At 44.9% G+C, this 10,760-nt stretch overlaps 3 non-coding genes across 3 annotated transcripts; all 3 read left to right on the plus strand.

Moving 5' to 3' along the window:
• The first annotated feature begins 1,115 nt into the window (after positions 1-1,115).
• Positions 1,116-1,188, plus strand: Trnar-ccu. Its single transcript has one exon. It is a non-coding gene; the product is annotated as a tRNA-Arg (tRNA).
• Positions 1,189-8,146: 6,958 nt separating this feature from the next.
• Trnar-ccu lies at positions 8,147-8,219 on the plus strand. The gene has a single exon. It is a non-coding gene; the product is annotated as a tRNA-Arg (tRNA).
• Positions 8,220-9,296: 1,077 nt separating this feature from the next.
• On the plus strand, positions 9,297-9,369 carry Trnar-ccu. Its single transcript has one exon. It is a non-coding gene; the product is annotated as a tRNA-Arg (tRNA).
• The last annotated feature ends 1,391 nt before the right edge of the window (positions 9,370-10,760 follow it).

Below are 10,760 nucleotides of genomic sequence, written 5' to 3' on the forward strand. Positions count from 1 at the left end.
TAGTTATTTTGCCTTCCTGCCAAGCTTTTACCTGTTTGAATAGACAACGCATAAATAAGCCCCGTGTCCACATATTAGTATCATGAGACTCCGAACCAAGGACAATTACTACGTATTGGTGCCACTGTGTTTCAGTGCAGGGAGGAGGAGACGTCATGGCCAGGCCTCAGGATTCGACCCCTGCCCAACGCGCCTCCACCGAGCTGCACTGGGTCATTAAAATGGTTTAACACAAAAACAAAAAAAGTGGTTAACGCGAAAAAAAAAAAAAAAGGGGTATGATTCCTGTTTCGGGTGCAGGATAAAAATAAAAAAAAAATGGATAAGGCATGAAAAAAAAAGGGGCAGAGAACTAATAAAAAAAAAAAAAAAAAAAAAGGGGTATGATTCCTGCTTTGGGTGCAAGAGGTCCCGGGTTCAAATCCCGGACAGGCCCTCCTTTCACTTTCGCGACAACCCAGCACTACGATAAACTTGCGAGTCTCTGAAAGTAAGCCATGCAGCAGGACAAACTGCATGTCGGGCCACCGGAAAAAAAAAGAAAAAAAAAAAAAATGGATAAGGCATCGGTCTCCTAAACCGGGGATTGTGGGTTCGAGTCCCACCAGAGGTACACGTTTTACTCACTGGGGCAAAATCACTCTCACCACATACAGGCGTAATAGTTGAGAAAGTTGGCGTTTCTGAGTGCTTACAGGTATCACAGGTGTGACGACGATATGAAAATACGCGCTTACTGACAACCTGAAACGAAACGACGGCCATTATCAATCGACCTCTTAGCTGCGGAAGTGTTTCAAAGCGTGATGGCGCTGTGAAAGGAAACGCTATTTTAAAATTACTTGTAGGTAAACACTATGACCCATATGAGTAGTCACTTAACTGTCTTGTGTGCAGGACTTGGAGTTCAGAAAGGGAATAGCCTAAGACGGCAGGTACAAGAATTGCCAGCAGAAAGTAGGTGCCTGGACTTCGATACGTCTGAGTATGTACAGGCACACAGGAAAGGCTCATGCGACGTCCTGACTCTCTGCAGACGTAGAGTAGCGCATCAGGAAGGGTACACTTGGCAAGTGTTGATTTGAGCGAGCACACCGCCAGCTTAAAGCCAGTCAGCCTCTGTGGCCTAATGGATAAGGCATCGGTCTCCTAAACCGGGGATTGTGGGTTCGAGTCCCACCAGAGGTACACGTTTTACTCACTGGGGCAAAATCACTCTCACCACATACAGGCGTAATAGTTGAGAAAGTTGGCGTTTCTGAGTGCTTACAGGTATCACAGGTGTGACGACGATATGAAAATACGCGCTTACTGACAACCTGAAACGAAACGACGGCCATTATCAATCGACCTCTTAGCTGCGGAAGTGTTTCAAAGCGTGATGGCGCTGTGAAAGGAAACGCTATTTTAAAATTACTTGTAGGTAAACACTATGACCCATATGAGTAGTCACTTAACTGTCTTGTGTGCAGGACTTGGAGTTCAGAAAGGGAATAGCCTAAGACGGCAGGTACAAGAATTGCCAGCAGAAAGTAGGTGCCTGGACTTCGATACGTCTGAGTATGTACAGGCACACAGGAAAGGCTCATGCGACGTCCTGACTCTCTGCAGACGTAGAGTAGCGCATCAGGAAGGGTACATTTGGCAAGTGTTGATTTGAGCGAGCACACCGCCAGCTTAAAGCCAGTCAGCCTTTGTGGCCTAATGGATGTAGGAGCGCCGTGGTCTCGTGGTAGCGTGAGCAGCTGCAAATGAAGAGGTCAGAAGTCCTTGGTTCAAGTCTTCCCACAAGTGAAAATTTATTCGCTGCTCGGCCCCCGAGCCGGACGGACGTGTGGCGGCAGCGCTAGGAGGGCTGGCGTTAACAGCGGCTGTGTGGCTGTTACGAAGGTCAGTAGAGCTCCTTGTTTACTTTGCATCTTTCAGTGATATAAAATGACAAAATGAACGAAATTAACTGTGAAAGAAGAGATACGGTTAGATTCGCTTTTGATTGGACCTGTAAAAGACCAAAGGCCTTTGAGATCAAAAGGTTGCTTTCAGAAACAGTTAAGATCACGGGAGACGAAATTATTGGCGTTCATCTTTCTTTTGTTTCCAATTCTGTCTTTTTGAAATTGATTTCCTCTGACTTGTGCTCCTCGATAGTTGACAAGTGTGGCGGCAAAATGAAATTTAATCATGCAGACGGAACCGTTAGTGACGTTCTTGTTTCCCATGCTGGGCTAGGTATTCGAACAGTGAGAGTTTTCGAACTGCCGTTCGAGGTCCCTGCCGGAGCAATCAATGCTGCTCTTCAGCCCTATGGTAGGGTTATATCTAATATTGCAGAAAAATGGTCGGAGCAATACATGTTTCCGGTTTTGAATGGAGTTAGACAGATTAAGATTGAGCTCTTACGGCATATCCCATCTTACTTGAATATTTGTGGCCATCGCGCTCTCATAATTTATGATGGGCAGCCACGGACTTGTGCGTTATGTAACGCCCCAGGGCACGTCAGAAGTGAGTGTAGTAGAAGGCGTGTTCCTCAGTTACCGACTAACAAGGCGGCTGTCCCAGGACAAGTTGTTAGCATGCAAGTGACGTACGCTGCCACGGCAGCTAGCCGGGCCCCCTATCAACAGAATATGGCCGAGCAGGCGGGACCTTCCGACGCGCGCACGGCAACGGGAAGCACCGCGGAGTTGACTAACGATGACAATCAGAATTTGGCCAGTAATGACGTCACTGAGGACGCACCGCGCTTGCCCTCTGAGTCTGACAACTCTTCCAACGAGCGACCAACTTCATCGATCATACCTGATGTAGACATGGCAGAGTGCGAAGCGGTAGTAACACACGAAAAGGCCAACATCCCAGAGGGAACTACAGTAGATGGACATAAAGAGGCAGTGATACAACAGAAAACTGACAACCACACAGATGATAGGACACCACGGGCAGGTTCAGGAAACGTCAAAAGAAAAGGAGGGGCGCAAGAAGACGAACCAATGACACCACCCGTCTCACGCGTCGTAGAAACAGCAGCAACTGCCGACTCCGAAATTAACGGAGCTCAAAAATCTTCCACCACGAAGGCGGGACAGGTGACTTCTCCTCGACCTTCCATGGAGTCGCCGGGAAGTTCACCAAAGGTTTCACCGACGATTTCACCGAAATCATCAAAAAATAAAAAGAGACGCAGAGCACATCAAGCTGCAGAGAATTTGGCCCCTCCTTTAAGAGAGCAGCTGAGGAAGATACAGGAGACCGAAAGGAAGGACGAAGATACACAAAAGGAAGTGGTCGGCGAGTCTTCGGATCGGAACACGGGACCAGAACGGGCTGACACGCCACCCGGAACATATGAACCCTTGCATGACAATACGGCATCAGATATGGACAATGAAACCAGACTTGGACAAGGACATGAACACGACATCACCGAGCCACGATTTAACTGGGCGGACGAAAAGGAGGATCAGACCGATGAAATGGGGGCGGAAGGGGATTTTGAGGAAGACTTTTTTTATTAAAAATTGTCACACCGAACTCTAAGAAGAAAGAAACAAAAAAGAAAAAAGAAGGAAAACCGTCAATGGAATAAAAGTAAAATAAAATAACACTATATATATCTAAGCTGAAGTTATTGTACGCGGTTCCAATACCGTGTCCTCTGTCTACTGTCTCGTAGCGTCTCACAGTGGAACATACATATAACGTGACCACCTTAAACATAAATAAAATTCAGAGTCACGCAAAGGTAGCTGCACTGAAGGACTTTCTGTATCAGTCAGATACAGATGTCGCCTTCCTGCAGGAAGTTAATGTCAAAGACTTGTATGTTTCAGGGTACAAAGAGGTGTTGAATGTGGCTCCAGAAAACGCGTGTGGAACAGCCATCCTTGCTAAAGAAGGGATCGAGATGACAAACGTGTGCCTTTTAGAGTCGGGGAGGGGAATTAGCTGCAAAATTTTTAACACCACTTTCATAAACCTATACGCACCTTCAGGCAACAATGCGAGACGTGAGAGGGCAGCCTTTTTTAAAAGTGACATTTTATTTCTACTCCAAGAAAACCCTGCAGAAATTGTCATTGGTGGAGATTTTAATTGCGTTTTAAATAAAAAGGATCAGCGACCAACTTTTAACTTCTCGCAAGAACTGCAGGCTTTGGTCACCAACATGAAGTGGTTTGACGCATGGGAAATAAAATATCCGACGCTGGTTCGCTTCACATATATCACTGGTGCTACACAGAGCAGAATTGACAGAATATATGTCACCCCCACTTTAGGCACTAAAGTCAGTAGTATCGAGGTGATACCAGCTGCCTTCTCTGACCACCTCGGAGTGAGGTGCAGCATCAAATTAACCAGGCAAAAGACATATTGGGGTCGCCCACTATGGAAATTAAATATCAATACCCTCTCTGAAAACGCTCTAGCTTTCAAGATGCAAGAAACTTGGCAGTCTGTGTTAAGGATGCGTACTAAATATAGAACAACTATTGAATGGTGGACTATGGCCGCTAAGAAAAAGATAAGGGCAGCGCTGATACCTTACGCCAAGGAAAGGGCAATGTGGTCAAGACACACAATGGAGTTTTACTACTCTTGCTTAAGAGACCTTTACGACCAACCAATGTCTCAAGACGTCTTTATCAATATTAAAAACGTTAAAGCCAAAATGATAAGTATCAAGAGGGTACATTTGGAGGGATTACAAGTCAAATCACACACTAGGACGACGGTGGAGGCAGAAAATACCTCCATCTACCACTTGATACAACACACAAAAAACACAAGAAGAAATTTTATTGCCAGCCTCAGAACGGAAGATAACAGAGTCCTGACAGAACAAAGGGATATCTTAACTGAAGCACATAGATATTTTCAGCAATTATATTCTGGAAATGCTACTGACGACAACTCAGTACAAGAGTTTTTACAGAACTCCGGAATAGAGGCAGTCATTACAGAGGAGGAGAACAGAGGTTTAACGATAGACATTACGAATGACGAGGTTTTTGATATACTCAAATCTTCACCTTCACGTAAGTCTCCAGGCCCAGACGGCCTGCCTGTGGAGTTTTATAGGACCTTTTGGCACCTAATAGGTTCCCAATTCACGGAAGTAGTTAATGATGTCTTGAGGGGAGAGGCAATTCCTGCTGCTTTCAAGGAAAGTGTAACTGTACTACTTCCAAAGGGAAGGAGTACGGACACGAAAGATATTACTAAAATGAGGCCGATCAGTCTGATGAACTCAGATTACAAGGTAGTTGCGCGTGTAATTAAAGAACGAATGGTACCGATTTTAGGAAAAGTCATTGGATGCCACCAGACGTGTCTCCCTCGACGTACCATTTTTAAGTCTGTATGTGAATATCGAGACATTATTTCTATTTTCTCATCATCGTCAGCGGATGGAGGCATTGCCTTCATTGATTTTGCTAAAGCATTTGACAGAGTCAACTACGGATATCTGTTCAGCATCTTGAAACACATAGGTATCAATGATGGCAACTTAGCGGTTTTAATGAACATCGTCAGAGGCATACGAACCAAAATCTCGATCAATGGACAATATACTAATGAAGTATTGATATCTAGTGGAGTTCCTCAGGGAAGTCCTTTGTCCATGTTGTTTTATGTGGTTTCTCTGGAACCCCTTTTACGGCTTTTGAACACAACCTTAGAAGGCATAACAATAGCTGGGCTGAAGACGGTTACAAATGCATACGCTGACGATGTGGGGGTTCTAGTAAGGAGCGATGATGACTGTGCCCAACTAACAGACAAGTTATTGCTTTATTGCACGGCAACTGGTGCGAGGATAAATGAAACGAAAAGTTCCTTTTTAAATTTACATGGTCTTGACAATGTGCAGCTACCGTGGGCAAGCAGGGTGGACCGTCACACTGCTTTGGGCATAACTTTTTACAGTTGCCCATTAAGAACGACGGCAGCTAATTGGAAACAGGTGTTAGGAAAAATCAGAGGCAGCTTAATACTGCATGAAACGAGAGACTTAAATATCAAGCAAAGAATTAAACTAATCAACTGTGCAGTTCTTTCGAAAGCTGCATATGTCGCTCAGATCTTACCCACACCTCCAGACATAGTGAAATCTATAATGAGCACAATCTGTCGATACGTATGGAAAGGCCATATTTTTAGAGTAGCAGTAGGAACGACTACATCGAGACCCGACAACGGAGGCCTAGGGCTGACAGACCTTCGGAGGAAAAACACTGCCCTCTTCATTAAAAGAACGCTGAAACTTATAGAAACACAGCCGAACAGCATAACTGCCGCTCTATTTGACCTTCTCAAACCCGGAAGCATGCAGCCGCCAGTAGATGTTCACAACATAAATTACAACCTGAAGCATATTAAGGATTTTTATGTAGAATTAAGCTACTTGACATGCATTTTAACAGACAAAAATAAGAGGACAAGTAAATATATAGTAGAGAAGTTACGATCACGCGAAAACCAAAATAAAATGGAGCTGAAATATCCAAACAAAAACTGGGAACAAATATGGGCAAATATAAATAACAAAACACTGACTACGGAAGTGCAAGCGTCATGGTACAAAGTTGTCAACGACATTATTAGTACCAATGAAAAACTGTATTCAATAGGACTACAAGCAACCAATGTGTGCCCAAAATGTCACAATTTGGACTCCTTAAAGCATCGCTTCATCTGTAATGGATACAAGAATATTTGGAATGACATTGTATTGCAAGTCGCTTTTCTCAAACGGACCGATGGAAGAGAAATCACATTAAACGATATACTCTTCCCAGAAGAAATTTCCTTTCCACCACAAAAAAACAATGTCATCTTGTGGCTATTCGGAAATTTTGTCAATTATGTTGTTAACAACAAAGGCAATGATAATCTACGAGAATATCGAGAATATATGAAAGACGAATACTTCAAAATATACCGGAACAAAGACCATAAAAAGAAGTTCGGAAATATGATGCAAATTTTGTTTCAGAAACAAGGCATCGGTTAATACCTAAATAATATGAAATCGACTGAACAAGACAGACTGCGAAAGTAGGGGATTGCTGTTGAGGGTGAAGTACGGTGGGGACTTCGTGTGCCCCGGGACCGATACGGTAGCCGTGAAGGCCTCAACAGAACCCCGAAAAAGCATGTTTTCCCACGAAGTAACAGGAGTCATGCCACAGCACAAGACTAGTAAGGAAAAACTATTCTCATGCAAAAGACGTGCATCACTGAAGAAGTTTAATTTCCTATCTTACTTTTTATTTTTGCTTCTCTCTCACTTTTGTTTAAATTCTAATAGAAGAATATTTTGCGTTCTGTTAATGCAGTCAATAGTATTATAGAGAGAGTTATTTTCACCGTAATCAATTCGGATTACTATTTACAATTTTCTAACATTGTCTTCAATAGGCAATTTAGTTTCATAACCCATTAAAAACAACAACAACAACAAAAGTGGGGCACTGAAGCTCGCCGAAGAAGGCGCATGAAGGAGAGCGAATGGAAGGGCTAGAAGGGGAGATGGGAGGCCCTAATAGAAAAAAAAAAAAAAAAAAAAAAAAAAAAAAAAATGGATAAGGCATCGGTCTCCTAAACCGGGGATTGTGGGTTCGAGTCCCACCAGAGGTACACGTTTTACTCACTGGGGCAAAATCACTCTCACCACATACAGGTGTAATAGTTGAGAAAGTTGGCGTTTCTGAGTGCTTACAGGTATCACAGGTATGACGACGATATGAAAATACGCACTTACTGACAACCTGAAACGAAACAACGGCCATTATCAATCGACCTGTTAGCTGCGGAAGTGTTTCAAAGCGTGATGGCGCTGTGATAGGAAAAGCTATTTTAAAATTCCTTGTAGGTAAACACTATGACCCATATGAATAGTCACTTAACTGTCTTGTGTGCAGGACTTGGAGTTCAGAAAGGGAATAGCCTAAGACGGCAGGTACAAGAATTGCCAGCAGAAAGTAGGTGCCTGGACTTCGATACGTCTGAGTATGTACAGGCACACAGGAAAGGCTCATGCGACGTCCTGGCTCTCTGCAGACGTAGAGTAGCGCATCAGGAAGGGTACACCTGGCAAGTGTTGATTTGAGCGAGCACACCGCTAGCTTAACGCCAGTCAGCCTCTGTGGCCTAATGGATAAGGCATCGGTCTCCTAATCCGGGGATTGTGGGTTCGAGTCCCACCAGAGGTACACGTTTTACTCACTGGGGCAAAATCACTCTCACCACATACAGGTGTAATAGTTGAGAAAGTTGGCGTTTCTGAGTGCTTACAGGTATCACAGGTATGACGACGATATGAAAATACGCACTTACTGACAACCTGAAACGAAACGACGGCCATTATCAATCGACCTGTTAGCTGCGGAAGTGTTTCAAAGCGTGATGGCGCTGTGATAGGAAAAGCTATTTTAAAATTCCTTGTAGGTAAACACTATGACCCATATGAATAGTCACTTAACTGTCTTGTGTGCAGGACTTGGAGTTCAGAAAGGGAATAGCCTAAGACGGCAGGTACAAGAATTGCCAGCAGAAAGTAGGTGCCTGGACTTCGATACGTCTGAGTATGTACAGGCACACAGGAAAGGCTCATGCGACGTCCTGACTCTCTGCAGACGTAGAGTAGCGCATCAGGAAGGGTACACCTGGCAAGTGTTGATTTGAGCGAGCACACCGCTAGCTTGACGCCAGTCAGCCTCTGTGGCCTAATGGATAAGGCATCGGTCTCCTAAACCGGGGATTTTGGGTTGGAGTCCCACCAGAGGTACACGTTTTACTCACTGGGGCAAAATCACTCTCACCACATACAGGTGTAATAGTTGAGAAAGTTGGCGTTTCTGAGTGCTTACAGGTATCACAGGTATGACGACGATATGAAAATACGCACTTACTGACAACCTGAAACGAAACGACGGCCATTATCAATCGACCTGTTAGCTGCGGAAGTGTTTCAAGGCGTGATGGCGCTGTGATAGGAAAAGCTATTTTAAAATTCCTTGTAGGTAAACACTATGACCCATATGAATAGTCACTTAACTGTCTTGTGTGCAGGACTTGGAGTTCAGAAAGGGAATAGCCTAAGACGGCAGGTACAAGAATTGCCAGCAGAAAGTAGGTGCCTGGACTTCGATACGTCTGAGTATGCACAGGCACACAGGAAAGGCTCATGCGACGTCCTGACTCTCTGCAGACGTAGAGTAGCGCATCAGGAAGGGTACACTTGGCAAGTGTTGATTTGAGCGAGCACACCGCTAGCTTAACGCAAGTCAGCCTCTGTGGCCTAATGGATAAGGCATCGGTCTCCTAAACCGGGGATTGTGGGTTCGAGTCCCACCAGAGGTACACGTTTTACTCACTGGGGCATAATCACTCTCACCACATACAGGTGTAATAGTTGAGAAAGTTGGCGTTTCTGAGTGCTTACAGGTATCACAGGTATGACGACGATATGAAAATACGCACTTACTGACAACCTGAAACGAAACGACGGCCATTATCAATCGACCTGTTAGCTGCGGAAGTGTTTCAAAGCGTGATGGCGCTGTGATAGGAAAAGCTATTTTAAAATTCCTTGTAGGTAAACACTATGACCCATATGAATAGTCACTTAACTGCCTTGTGTGCAGGACTTGGAGTTCAGAAAGGGAATAGCCTAAGACGGCAGGTACAAGAATTGCCAGCAGAAAGTAGGTGCCTGGACTTCGATACGTCTGAGTATGTACAGGCACACAGGAAAGGCTCATGCGACGTCCTGACTCTCTGCAGACGTAGAGTAGCGCATCAGGAAGGGTACACCTGGCAAGTGTTGATTTGAGCGAGCACACCGCTAGCTTAATGCCAGTCAGCCTCTGTGGCCTAATGGATAAGGCATAGGTCTCCTAAACCGGGGATTGTGTGTTCGAGTCCCACCAGATGTACACGTTTTACTCACTGGGGCGAAATCACTCTCACCACATACAGGTGTAATAGTTGAGAAAGTTTGCGTTTCTGAGTGCTTACAGGTATCACAGGTATGACGACGATATGAAAATACGCACTTACTGACAACCTGAAACGAAACGACGGCCATTATCAATCGACCTGTTAGCTGCGGAAGTGTTTCAAAGCGTGATGGCGCTGTGATAGGAAAAGCTATTTTAAAATCCTTGTAGGTAAACACTATGACCCATATGAATAGTCACTTAACTGTCTTGTGTGCAGGACGTGGAGTTCAGAAAGGGAATAGCCTAAGACGGCAGGTACAAGAATTGCCAGCAGAAAGTAGGTGCCTGGACTTCGATACGTCTGAGTATGTACAGGCACACAGGAAAGGCTCATGCGACGTCCTGACTCTCTGCAGACGTAGAGTAGCGCATCAGGAAGGGTACACCTGGCAAGTGTTGATTTGAGCGAGCACACCGCTAGCTTAACGCCAGTCAGCCTCTGTGGCCTAATGGATATCAGTTCCGCCGCAGCAGCGGCCGTGTGCAGACGTGCCGGAGTGCTCGCTCCGCGCGTGTTTGGCGGCGCCTGCAGCTGGTTGGGCCTTGTAAGTACATCATGGCCTTTGCCATGGATGATCAGTTACGCCGTTACACGTTGCGTTTCCAATTCCCGTTCGGTTTTAGCCGACCACAGGTCCACGAATTAGTCGATTTCTTCTTCGACAGATTGAGTCTTAAAGACGAGGATGTTTTAGGATTTTCATACGATTTCCTGGCGAATGCTGTCTATGTGAAACTTGTTAGTGACGA

The sequence above is a fragment of the Schistocerca piceifrons genome, chromosome 1 (assembly GCF_021461385.2).
Source record: "Schistocerca piceifrons isolate TAMUIC-IGC-003096 chromosome 1, iqSchPice1.1, whole genome shotgun sequence".
NCBI lineage: Eukaryota > Metazoa > Arthropoda > Insecta > Orthoptera > Acrididae > Schistocerca > Schistocerca piceifrons.